Below are 11,724 nucleotides of genomic sequence, written 5' to 3'. Positions count from 1 at the left end.
TAGTTTCAGTGAGTAGATGCAGCAGCCCTGGACCCCTCCTCTCCTCCAAACACACCATACATTTAGGTGAGACGTTGCAGTAATCAATATGCTTAAGAGTGTTGGGGCTGGAGCGATATAGCACAGCGGGTAGGGCGTTTGCCTTGCACGCGGCTGACCCGAGTTCGATTCCCAGCATCCCATATTGTTCCTTGAGCATCGCCAGGGGTAATTCCTGAGTGCAGAGCCAGGAATAACCCCTGTGCGTTGCAGGGTGTGACCCAAAAAGCCAAAAAAAAAAAAAAAAGAGTGCCTGAAAGCTCCAGAAAACCAGTACAGAACGTTTGACACTGATCGCTTAATGACAGAGTTCCTGGGGAAATTTAAGCAAGAGTTCTTGTTGGGTCGGTGGGGGCAGTGGGAAGAAGACGAACTCAGATAACTTCTTCCCCTACGCAGACATTGCTTCACCATCTCGTTCCAGAGTGGGGTCTCCCGGGCCGCTCGCACCGGGCTCCCGCAGCCCCTGGAAGCCCTGGTCCGCGGTGCCCCAGGCCCTCGGGCCCCGGGGCCGGGGGTTTCCCGGGGATACCCCGCCCCGCCCTCTAGAACCCGCCCCCGGCCCGCTGGCCCCGCCCCCCGCGCCGCCGCCGCCGGCAGGGGTCGCGCTGCCCCCGGCTGTCGCTCAGGCCGGGGTGGGGGAAGCTCCCGCGGCTGGTCGCCTTTCTTCGCCGCCGCTGGTTGGATCGTTTCAATAAAAGTCTTTTTTTTTTTTTCCGCTCGCTCGCTCGCTCGCTCGCTCGCTCGCTCGCTCTCCTCCGGGGAACTGGCGGAGGCGTCCATCCGCCGCCGCCGAGCGAAAAAAGAAGCGACGCACACGCAGAGCAGAGCGCCGGCGGCCGCTGCCCGCGGTCTCTCCCCTCCGCGGCTGCAGGCTCGGGCCCGGGGCGGGCCGCCTTCCTGGCCGGCGTGAGGGCGCCTCCCTGCCCGCCCGCCTCGCTCGCCGCTGCCCGGAGCTCCTCGTCGTGGGGGGGGGACATCCGCGGGCCGGCCGCGCGCCTCGGCGGCCCGGGAGCCATGTTGACCGGGGGGCTTGGCCACGCGTGAGGGAGACTCGCGGCCCCTCGCGAACCCCCCGTTTTGGACGCGCGCGGCGGCGGCCTGCGCCTCGGCTCGGACCCGGACCTGCATCCGCTCTCCGCGGGCGTCGGCGGAGCCGCTCTCCCCGGCCGTCGCCTCGCCGCCGCCTCGCCTCGGGACGCGGCCCCCGCACTTGCTGGTGAGTTGGCGGCGGGCGACGGCGCGCGCGCGGCGGCTCCCCTCACCCCCGCCGGCAGCTGTCCGGCCGGGCCGACCCCCGGGGGGCGGGAGAGCGTGGGTGCCCCCGGGAGCGCCCGGGAGACTGAGAGAGTCAGAGAGAGACAGAGAGAGACAGAGAGAGGGGCTCGGGCCCGGCCGGGAAGTTGGCGAGAGAGAAGCGCGGCTGGCCGGGGTGAGGGGGTGGGTGGTCGCGCGGGGGCGGGAGGCGGGTGTCGCGGGTGCCCCTCGGGTCCAGCGCGGGAGCCCGGGTGGCCGGCCCGGCTTTTCCCGGGGCTGTGGGGGTGCGGGGCCGCGTGGGAGGCGGAGGGAGGTGGAGCGTGGGTGTCTGTGGGTCGGGGCTGAGGCGCCTCCAGCCGCCGCGGGGGATTCTGCTGTCGCTCGGGTCTCTCGAGGGGGGGGGTGTCGGGAGTTGGGGGGGGGCAGGCCCGTCTCCCCAGGAGGCCGAGGAGAAGGGGTGGGGGAAGAGACCGAAAGTCCCCCGAGACACAAAGGTCCTCCCTCCCCACACGCCTCGGGCGGGGGTGGAGCTGCGGGCGCGGGCGGCGCGGCCCGGAGGGGGAAGGAAAGGGGCGCAGGTCGGCGGGAGGTGGGCGAGCAGGCGGCGGCGGCGGCCGCGGCGATCCCAGCTCCTTGGAAACGCCGGGGGTGTGCGCGGGTGGGGTGCGCCCGGGAGGAGGAGGAGCAGGAGCAGGAGCCCTTCGCGTGGGGGAACCGGCCGAGACAAAGATCTCGGCCGGCTCCCGCGGGCGGGTCACGCTCCCGAGTGTCGGTCGCGCGCCGAGGTGGAGGGAATGTGGGGAACCCCGGAGAACTAGGGGGCGGGGGGGGATCAGAGGAGGCTGCCCTGGATGGTCGCCGTCGCAGTTGCTTTTCTCAGCATTTGTCGTCGTCCGCCCCCCTCCCACCACCATCTCCCAGCCCTCCCCACTCTTCGAGCTTTTTTGCTCCCCTACTCGGCTGGGCGCTTCCCTCCCGCCCCATCAACCCGCTCCCTGCCACATTGACTCTGGTTTCCCCCTCCCGCTCCCCGCCTGCTTTTCGCCCCCTCCTTTTTTTTTTTTTTTTTTCGGGTAAGCAGTATATTTTTTTTTTTTTTGCCTTCAGCTTGGGGGAATGTTTGCTAATGACAGGATGCCTGAGCTGGTTCTGACCCTGAACTGCCTTGAACTCCCCTCTCTCTTCCTCCCACCCTTTCCTTTCTGGGATCTCATCATGTCACATGGCCAATAACAATTCGCTTTTCTTCTGCAAAAAAAAAAAAAAAAAAAAAGCAAAAAAAAAAAAAAAAAGCAAAGGCAGTTTAGCTGGAATCCCGCGCAGCTCCCGTCGCGATAGACTAGGAAACGTGCATCCTCAGATGGGTCGCTCGGTCAACCTCTAGCCTCCCTCCACTTAGCGAAATAGATTTCCTAAAGATACAAAAGTAGCACCCTTCGGTTTCGAGCCCAGGCTATGCTTAAGTGTCCGCAGAGTGTGTTGCTGGCAGCCTGTCCTCCGTCACTTATCAGGAAATGCCTGACTTGCAGACAAGACAATTCTTTCCTCAAACTTTGCTGATTCTTTCTTTAGAGTCTTTGTTGAAGGATTTTGTTTAAAAGGGCCCAGTTAGTTCCAAGTAACAAATCTGAGTTCCTCTGTTATAGATTTTGCGTTGTATTTCTTTGGGTAGAGGAAATGAATGAGATTTGAAATTTCTTCAGCAGAGGAAAGCATCCGTGAAGCTAGGAATAAAAGGTTCAACCAAATTTCAAGGAAAAAAATTCGACTGCTCTCTGTACCTCGTTTCTTTTTTTCTTTTTTAATTCCTTTTACCGGAGTATTTGTGTTTGGAACAAAATTTAAAAATGCGAGTATATGTAATGTTATTTTTTTATGGTATGGTATGAGAAAGAATATTGGAATACATCAAGTGTTATCCTTTTGTATTTAGTAAAAGTGTCTCATAGGCCAGGAACACTGGTAGTTTGAATGCGGGGTTTCGAAGGAAAAATTGAGTCTTTGAAATGAATGGGTTTAAATTAATATAGAAGTATAATTATTATTTTTACAGTGAAAGTTTAAAACATTGGAATGAATGGAAAGGTCATAGAAATAAAGTCCGTTGTGGGGCATTATTGTTGCTACCTCCGTAAGAATGGTCATATTGTGCTGTTTTCTGTCATTAAAATGCTGACTCTATAAAAATTATGTAAGGGATTTCAGTTTAGAGATGAGTCTCAGAATCGTGGAAGCCACTATCCTTTGCTCATAACACAAATTTAGATATCTTTATGAAATTAACAGATTATGTCTTTAAAAATGGATTTGCATCAAGTATTAAATTGCTCCTCCACCCTTTATATTTATTAATGTTGACATAAGCAATTAGATTCTCACCGGGTGAAAAAAATATGAGAAGTTAACAAAGGTTTCTGGGTGGTGCAATTTATGGGTGAATAAAAATAACATTTTCCAGATTTTCATGTTTTTTTGCAGTCAAAGAAGTGCATGCAGAATTGAAGTCTTGTTAACAAAAGAAGCATCTGTAAAATGTCTGATTAATCTCATCCTTCGATTTCGCCCCTAACTTTTAGTGTTAGATAAAGCAGTCTGCCAAATATACTTTGGCTACCTAAGGCAAAAGAAAAACGCTTAGTAAGGAAAGATAACATTGAAAGAATTGTTAAAATGTCTTATGTTATATCATAGACAGTCAGTGTTTGGGGAGGTAGCTTTGTGTACTACTAATCAGGTTCTAGAAAGTCACTGGTTTTACAAAAATAGGAACACTGTATTTTTTAATTGTTTTGTTGCCAGAATGCCATTGCTAGCTAGATTTGAATAATTTTGTAGATGTGTTTGTTTTAATCATATAGTGATCATATAAAAGGATTTTTAATAAAAAATGCTATTTATTAAGTGTTAATGCTTTTTTTTTCCCTTTAACAATATTTTCCTCCCTTTTCTTCTTTGGTGAAATGATACTAATCAAAAATGCCATTTTATTGTAAACAATGGAATCTATAGTGGCAACTGAGGGTATTTAAAAGTGAAGAGGATAATGGCCCTGTTTGTTTACAAAAATTATCTGTGAACACACAAAAATTTTGTCCTGGTATTTTCTCCTTAATTGTTCAATTATCTAGTAGCACTGAAGGAAACTGTATGCTGAAGATTGTATGCTGAATGTTTATTACAGTTCCTAGTCTTTATAAAAATTATAGCTTTATGGCATTCTTTTATATAGCATTACTTTCATGGTAGATAATTACACAATGAATGTAATGCATAAATTCAAATAAAATATGTAAAATCCATCTTATAAAGTTAATCTTTATGTATTTTAAAATTGACTCCTTTTATACATATGTTGAAAACATAATTAAAATTTAGTCAGTCACACCAAATCTTGTTAGTTTTATTTTGCTGGTTGTCAGTGTTTGAGTACACATGCCAGGAAAAGAGGGATAGGGCAGATTCATACTATGCATTTTTTCAGTATTGTTTAAAAATTTTGTCTTAAGGGAAATCTTGTATTTGTATGTATATACATATTTTTGTCAGTTGGTTTTTGGTTTGGGTGTTGCGTGCTTTAATTAAGTGGTTTTTGTCACATGTGGCTGTATACCACTGAAAAAATGGAGATAGCAGACTAGATTGTGCAATTTTTTGGTAATAAATTTTTAGATTGAAAACAGAACCTTATGGTATAAGAATAACAAGTTAGTACTACTAATAAGTATCTTACTCTATTTAGATTTAAAGACTAGGAAATAGTGATTTTCTTATTTTTATGTATTAATCTATTGAACTGGAAAAACATAAAGCTTTATTGTTACTCCTTTGGCTACCATAAAAAATGTTATGTTGGCTTTTTAATACACATATTTCCTTTTACACACTTGTAAGTGTATATACTTCAAAAAGTGTTCCACATTTTATAAGAATACTTATATGTAATCAGAGAAGGACCCATGAATACTATTTTTCCAGTGTATTCTAAGTTGGCATATCCAATATGCACGGGTAGCTTGCCAGGCTCTGCTGTGGGGGCTCAATACTCTCAGTAGCTTGTCGGGCTCTCTGAGAGGGGCGCAGGAATCGAACACAGGTCAGCCACGTGAAAGGTGAAAGCCCAACCGCTGTGCTATCGATCCAGCCAAAAACAGTAACAATAAGTCTCTCAATGAGAGACGTTACTGGTGCCCCCTTGAACAAATTGATTCTAAGTTAGAGAAGACTTACTCACCTGGGTCTTATCAATTCCTACGTTTTCTGCTATTCACAAATGTGTTAATACTTTTTTGTTTTAATGTTCAATAATGTAGCACTATAGCACTGTCATCCCATTGTTCATTGATTTGCTCAAGTGGGCACCAGTAATGTCTCTATTGTGAGACTTGTTACTGTTTTTGGCATATCCAATACGCCACGGGTAGCTTGCCAGGCTCTGCAGTGCGGGCAGGATACTCTCGGTAGCTTGCTGGGCTCTCCGAGAGGGACAGATGAATCAATTTGGGTCCATGGTGTGCAAGGCAAACTCCCTACCTGCTGTGCTATCACTCTAGTCACTTCTTGGCCTTTTGGCTACGATCAAGCGTAGTGTATTGTAGTTTAATTATAAAAGCTGATAAAATTGAGGTTAGTATTTGTGAAAAGTTATCAGGTAACAATGTCAAACTTATTAGTCTCCAAATTAGAGACACTGTCCTTTTAAATAGATAAGATGTTTTGTTTTTTTTTAAAAAAATTTTATTAATGAATCATCGTGAGGAACAGTTACAGACTTAGAAACTTTCGTGCTTGCATTCCAGGCATACGATGGTGAAGTACCCATCCCTCAACCAGTGCTGATTTCACACCACAAGTGGTACCAGTATCCCTCCCACCACCCCTACTCCATCCCCTCCAAGATCAGATGTTTTTTAAAGTACTCACTGTCACTGTCATCACTGTCATCCCATTGCTCATTGATTTGCTCAAGTGGGCACCAGTAACGTGTCCATTATGAGATTTGTTACTGTTTTTGGCATATCGAATACACATGGTGAGCTTGCCAGGTTCTGCTGTTCGGTCAAGATACTCGGTAGCTTGCTTGGCTCTCCGAGAGGGGCAAAGGAATCGAACCTGGGTTGGCCAGTGTGCAAGGCAAACACCCTACCTGCTGTTATTTTTTTAAAAAACTCGAAGTATAGCCAACTCCAGATTAAAATTTTTAGTTCCTGTTTTATAGCGCCATTTCCAAGGAAAGAAATTTTTCATTGATTTGACTTAAAAAAATTTAAATTAATATTATTGTTATAGTTAGGGTGACATGTTTATAACAGTATGTTAGCAATTGCGGTCTTGATGTATAATTACTACATGTAACCACCGCTAGAGTACCCAATACTCTCCATCAGTATCATATTGTGTATCTTCAATTCTGCCTCATTTTTTTCTCCCTGACCTTCAGTCAGTTGTACAGAGCCCATTTTATTGAATTCTTTTTAAAAAATGCTTTATTTTCTGTAACATCTTATTTTTCCAGTTGATTCAGTGGTATTCAGTAAGTTAATGTTAAAGCTTTTGTGTTAATCATTATATGTACCATAAAAATATAATTTAAGGTGGCAGTATTATAATGTGAAATAACAGTAATGTTTGTCTGGAATGCCCAGTCTGAGGCCCTCTTCTCAAGTTTAACATTCTTTTAACTTTCTCATCCATATTGCGTGTTTTGTTCTTAACACCTATCTGCTAATGATGTCTGCATCTTTATTTCTATTCTAGGCTCTTTCTCTGAGTTTCTTTTTGAGTTTACGTCCCTTCTAGATAGAGCCTTTCAGTGTTTCCTTAAGTGAACGCTCTTCTTTTTTCTTTACCTTTTTCTTTTTCTCTTCCATTTTCTTTCTTTACTCCCAGATGCAGTGGGTGCACCCCATCTGTCTAGTCACTTAAACCAACAACTCGAGTAGTTTTCTGTGTGCTCCCCTTCCTCTGGTTCAGTCACACCAAATCTGGTTAATTCGGTCACTAAATATCTTTTGTATTTATCATTTCCTGTTGCCACTTTCATATGTCAGAGTTTTGGAATGCCTCATCTCAATGACTCCAGTTTCCCCCCACACACACCCCTTTTGATCTAACAGTTAATCATCTTTGTTATTCATGTGACTGTCTTTTTTTATTCCATCCCTTTTCTTACTCCCTCCCATTCCTTTTCCCTTTTCTTCCTCCCACCCATCCATACTTGAAGTGCCTTCCTACTCTGTACTCAAGCACTCTGATAGGTGCTAGCATACAAGATGAGGAAACTGGTGTAATGATACAGTGGGGGCAGTCACTTCCTCTGAAGTCTGATCTGTTCAGGCAAGGTTATGGTGATTCTGCTATAGCACTCATATGTCTATGTAGTACAATTATTATAATGAATTTTTGTGGTGAATTATTATTGTAATATAATTATTGTAAATAATTATAAATACCAAATAAATTTTGTAAATAATTATTATAGTAAATTATTTACAAACCTCATTTTCCCCCTTTGATTAGCTTTCTGCTCCAGAGGGACCACATTTGATTAACTTTGATGTTCCCCCATTCCCTGAAATTCTGTATTGTTTCATTTAGAAGGAACTATACTGAATTAGTAAATTAGGGTTAGGTTATTCATGGTGCAAAAAAAGTCAAGAATTGTGATATAGTTGAAAGTAAAAAGTCATTGAAAGTTTTGAATACTGTAGTTACATATGAGAGGCATTTATATGAGAGTTTTCTGGAAGTAGTTTGCAGGCCAAGAAGCCAGTTGGAGAAGCAGTAAATTGGCATTATGGGCCTTTTGTGTACTGTGCTAAATTGTTGGTGAATATCCTTGAGAGAAAAGAGATGTAACCTTCGTATATTGTCAGGTGTTTTTTGATTATTGGAAATACAGGAGCGATAGTGCAGCGGGTAGGGCATTCGCCTTGAACCCTTGAATGAGGCCGACCTGGGTTCAATTCCTCCTCCCCTCTCGAGAGCCCGGCAAGCTACTGAGAGTATCTCACCCACACGACAGAGCTTGGCAAGCTACCTGTGGCGTATTGGATATGCCAAAAAGAGTAACAAGTCTCACAATGGAGATGTTACTGGTGCCCACTCGAGCAAATCGGTGAACAACGGGACAACGGTGCTACAGTACAGTGCTAGATTATTAAACTATACAGGCCTTCTGAATTTTCTAACTCCTATCTGATTTGAGAATTGACTGTGTTCCAAAGGACTGTCTATTGCATCCTTTAGGGATATTGAGGGAGATATCCACTATTTCACTATTTCATGCTATCTGATGACCATTAGAAAAAAGTTGTCATAATCTTCCCAATGGACATATTGATAAGCTTTTTCTCAGGGCCAGTCAAATCTTTCTTAAAACCGTTTTCTCTGTTATTCCTTCCCCTTCCTTAGGCTCATGTACCACTTGTCTGACATATTAATGGTAAACCAGAGCTTCTTAAACTTTTTCCCCCTGCAAATTCCTTCTTGCCTAATAAATTATTACTTGATCTTGGTTATGTACCTGTATAAAATAGGTGTACAGGTCTAGAGAGATAGTGCAGGGTATAAGGCGCTTGCATTGCACACACATCCTGTTTTGATCCCTAACATGGACTGATTCCTCAGCACAGAGCCTGGAGAAAGCTCTGAGCACAACGGGGTGTGCCCCAAACCTTCTACCCTCAAATAGGTATACAAATTAAACATTTGCTGATAATAAATCATGAAAAAGTTATTTTGTGACAAAGCTTTAGAAAGCTGCATGATCCTTTTATGGAGTCATAACCCTCAATTAAAAAATCTAAACTAAATAGTATCATACTTGTTACTTGTTAACAACTCAGTGTGTTCATACACTGTGCAGTATTCATAGGTGTTAACAACTCAGTGTGTGACTGAGGTTTTTTAGCATCAAAATAGAGTAACTGGTAGTGTAACTATCCAACAAAAGAAAAAAACTGGTTTTGATTGAATTTTATCCTTTGTCATGAAATGTGTTTGAATGATTACTTACTGACTGTTTTGTTAATCTTAGGTTCTAAGTCACTGGTCTTGATCTGAACTTCAGAAGGAAAATTAAAAGCTAGAGATGGGATTGTACCTAAAATCTCAAACTCTATCCCAGAACAACTATATTGGACTCTCTAGGGTTGAGCTTTCCCCCTAAGCCTCCAGTGGCAGGCATATAGCTTTTGGCCTCACCTAGTGCTCTGTATTTGGACTTCATTCTTTGCCCTTGGGTTTTGGTTTATTTTATGTTCCAGTCAATTCTTGATGGCTTCTGGAATTTTAGAAGCACTAGTGTTTAACACAGTGTAAAAGGAGGAGTCACTTACACAAAACTACATTTAGGGAGCTGGAGGTACTTGCATGCATGAGTACTTCCATGAGCCTGGCCAGGTTTGATTCCCCAGCTTTCCTGGTCCTCTGAGCACTAAGCATCGCCAGGAGTAATTCCTGGGTGCAGAGCTAGAAGTAACCCCTGAGCATTGACAAGTGTAGTGTGCCTCCACCCCCCACATACTTTTAAAAAAAATTATTATTATTATTATTATAAGACAAACTAAGGCACATTAAACATTTTCAGGTTGGAGCATATATCCATTTGAATTGAACTGTGCTAAGCCAAAGGTGGTTTTCTTTTTGTTTTGAATTTTTTTATTGAGTCACCTTGTGGAAAGTTACAAAGTCTCAGTTATACAATGCTCGAACACCCATCCCTTCACCAGTACACATATTCCACCACCAAGAATCACAGTATAGCTCCACCCCGCACCCCCACACCCCTAGCCCCCCCCCCACGCCCCTAGCCCCCAAAGGTGGTTTTCATAGAGAAAACATGGAAGTGAAGCAAGGTGATTACTTGATGGGCTGTTGCTTAAGCTTTTGTTTTCTTAGAGAAACTTAGAAGGTTGTGATAGGTCCTTCTTAAAGTTTCATTTTCTTATATTCAAGTGCATTACTCTGGGTTTAAGTTTTGTTTTGCCTTTTTAGACATTATAGCTTCCTCATTCTAATGACCTTCTTTAAATATTTTAACTTTTCATACTGTTCTACTGTTTCCTATGTGTTTGGTTTCAGTTATGTTTCTTTGTTCATGTTTTAAATTTTAGTCACTGTGGATTACAAAGTTACACATGATTGGGTTTCAGGCATAAGGTGTTCCCAACATTTTTTATGTGTTCAAAATTATTCTTTAGGTATTAGAATCTATAATGTTGAAAATAGACCATAATCTAAATCCCATAGGATTGTTTATCATCTTTAATTTTTTTTTATTTCAAGTACAGAATTTAATACTTATAAACTTTTGGGGTAAATAATAAGCACTTTTTTGAGTACCAAATAATTATTACAGCTGTCATTTCCAGTGGCAATACCAGTCTGTCACAGGAAGTTTAACCGTTTCAAAGTGGTGAAATACTGCTATTCATATTTTATTATTTTTAATTTTGTTATTTTAACGGTGCTGTGACAAACTCTAGCCTGTGACACACCTTCATCCCAACTCCCATTTTATGCTTCTTCAGGTTAAGCGGAATATTTAGAAGTAGAATTTCCAAATCAAAGCCTATGAACATTTTTTGGTAATGTGTTTAACTCTGTCAGTGCCACCATTAATGTAGCATACCTATTTTTAATGATATTAATACTTAGAATATTTGCTTTTCATAATTTTCTGAAAGATGTCATTGTATTCAAATGTATTTTGGGGCAAGGATTTTTTTCTCCCTTCAAAGTGCTAAGTATTATTTTTCCCTTTATCCTGACTACTTTGTTTTAATTATTTTGTGTCTTTTTTTGGGTTTTATATAAAATTGCTATATATGATGGTTTTTAAAAATAAAAATAAAAAATTTGTGGTGGTGATCCATCTAATACTAACTTAAGTGTATTTTAATGATCTCAGCTTATATCTTGATAAATGACAAGAGACTCATTTTATCTCCTAGAATTTTTTACATTACATATGTATTTTTATTTTCCTTATATAAATAGCGCCTGGAGGTCAGTAAAAACTGTAGAAATGCCTGTTTACATTTTCCTTTCAACCCTTGTTATGGTAGTTGAACCTTACATATGTCAGCATATATTGTACCATGTAAAGAGTACCTTACCAAAAAAAAAAAATTAGGTAAACTGTGAAACATTTTATCTATTCATCTATCATCAAAGGTGACTTAATGGCTGTCCTGGAGAGAAGAATGTAGTGACATAACCAAGGGTATTAGTTACATTTCTGAGAGAAGGTGTTCTAGAAGTAGATAAGAGGAAAGGGAAACACTTCTCTAGATTAAAAAAAAGAAAGTATAAACATACATGGAGAACGACTGAGTTATTTAAAAATAATTGTTGTATTTCACCAACCTATTAAGTATGATTACATAATGGAGATGAGATCAAAGAGGCAGATATACTGTTAAGGAT

General features: G+C 42.6%; 1 protein-coding gene across 2 annotated transcripts in view; it reads left to right on the top strand.

The window, feature by feature from the left end:
• Nucleotides 1–854: 854 nt before the first annotated feature.
• Nucleotides 855–11,724, top strand: part of CDK17 (cyclin dependent kinase 17) — a 97,112-nt gene continuing 86,242 nt past the window's right edge. Inside the window, exon 1 of one of the 2 annotated variants that reach the window (XM_055118633.1) lies at nt 855–1,258. The gene's annotated coding sequence lies outside the window, so the exon portion shown is untranslated. Of the gene's footprint in view, nt 1,259–1,388; nt 1,472–11,724 lie in introns of those variants that run through there. The other variant, XM_055118634.1, reaches the window with a different exon arrangement.

This window comes from Sorex araneus, chromosome 10, assembly GCF_027595985.1.
Source record: "Sorex araneus isolate mSorAra2 chromosome 10, mSorAra2.pri, whole genome shotgun sequence".
Lineage (NCBI taxonomy): Eukaryota > Metazoa > Chordata > Mammalia > Eulipotyphla > Soricidae > Sorex > Sorex araneus.
This window is presented reverse-complemented; position numbering and strand designations above follow the sequence as displayed.